The sequence below is a fragment of the Manacus vitellinus genome, unplaced genomic scaffold, assembly GCF_001715985.3.
Source record: "Manacus vitellinus isolate BGI_N305 unplaced genomic scaffold, ASM171598v3 scaffold_27_pilon, whole genome shotgun sequence".
Taxonomy (NCBI): domain Eukaryota; kingdom Metazoa; phylum Chordata; class Aves; order Passeriformes; family Pipridae; genus Manacus; species Manacus vitellinus.
The window spans coordinates 9,540,594-9,542,311 of NW_021940039.1; the positions used below are offsets into that span (position 1 = coordinate 9,540,594).

The 1,718-nt window shown below is 49.2% G+C and overlaps 1 protein-coding gene across 10 annotated transcripts in view; it reads right to left on the bottom strand.

The window, feature by feature from the left end:
• LOC103759660 (histone-lysine N-methyltransferase EHMT1) overlaps nucleotides 1–1,718 on the bottom strand; it is a 110,627-nt gene that overhangs the window by 19,018 nt on the left and 89,891 nt on the right. The gene's annotated exons all lie outside the window — the stretch shown is intronic.

The window sequence follows — 1,718 nt, forward strand, 5'->3', positions numbered from 1 at the left end:
TGGGGCAGCCACAGCTTCTCTGGGCAACCTGTGCCAGGGCCTCCCCACCCTCACAGGGAAGGATTTCTTCCCAATATCTGATCTATACCTGCCCTCCTTCAGCTTAAAGCCATTCCCCTTGTCCTGTCACTCCAACCTTCTCATGCCCCACCTGTTCTGTTAATGGCAGGAGGTTCCACAACTGGGCTTCCCTCTTCCCAACCAGCATTCCCTGCTCTGCTGCATCAGAGGGATCAGCACTTCCTTCTGCTGCCCCACTCCTACAGACACCACTGTCACATCCCAGGTGCCACCTGCCAGCACGACCTGATGCTGTTTGGGTTCTGTTTCAAGTCCCTCTGGATAATAATCCTGCTCTCCCCATGTGCCTGGTAAAGGACACTTATAAACTAGGAATATAAAGGCGAAAGGCTGCTCCAAGGAAAGGTCCCCAGGAGGGAAGGGGCACAGTTACTGTGTGTTGTCCCCACAGGTAGAGTCAGGCAGGGACTCGGTGCCTGCTCATCTCCCACAGACTGTCCCTCTGCTCCAGCTCAGCTTTGATTTGCTGCTTTTTCTCAACAAAACTAGACTTTCTCTATGATTTTTTTTAAGCTCCACTTTTCCTGTAGAAGCAACACTTCTGTGGGAAAAGAGAATGGATTTTAAGCCAGGCTCATCATTCACCCCTGGCCATGTCCAAATCAACTTTGCCAAACTCCAGCTGCAAAGTCTCCCTGTGGCTGTGGCACCTTGGCTGGACTGATCCCTGTCACCCCCCCAGTCCAGGGGCTGCAGGGGTGGCACGAGGGCACCACTGATCCCTTACTGAGGAGGAATTTTACTGAGCTGAGGGAATTTGATTAACATGTGAAAAGCTGCACTATCTGTGTGAGGAAGACCCTGCACTGTTATGTCACACTAGATGATTTGTTAGGAACCCTAAAAGAAGTTTGACGTGATTAATTGCTGTTTTCCAACCATTAGAGAGTGCAGCAGGGTGCTCATAACTATTTATAACACTCTCCAAGGACATGACAGTCTGGAGAAGCCACTATTCACACAGATAATATTCTTATAACATCTATGAGTCATTTATCCCATTATGAAAAAGAATCCAACATAAAGCATGGCCTTTGCTATTCCTCCCTCTGATTTATCCAGGGACAGAACTGTCAACCCACCGTAGACACGAGCAGGAACTCTTTCATATCCCTTGTGTTTATTAAGGAACCCTGGGGTCCCTCCTCTCTCTGACAAGTCTCCCAGGGCATTCTCTCTGGAATGAGTCAATTTTGCCACTCTTTGGGAATTCCTGTCTCTAGAGGTACCAGCACGAACTAAGACAAGAAGAGCTGGGCTGCAAATCTGATTATCCATTTCTCCCTCCATCCACGCTTCTCCAAGGATCCTGGAGGAGAACTAGGGATATTCTCACTCCTTGCCCTACTACCAGTGAGTATCAGGGTGCTGCAGTGAGACTGCAGCTTGGCTGAAGCCAAAAAGAAACCCACGTGTCTCCCAGTAAAAGGAGAATCCACCGAGTGCATTCCTGTCCTGCAGTCTCACTTCCCAGACTCCGGAATGGAGTCATTTGGCCACTTAATTCCACACTTCTGGAACCAGCAGAGCCCAACAAGCTCAGCTGTGACCAATGAAAAGGCATCAAGTGCAGTTGTTGTCTGTCAGTCAGACCTGGTGCTGCACAGAGCTGCCAGAACATCGAATCAAAGAATGAT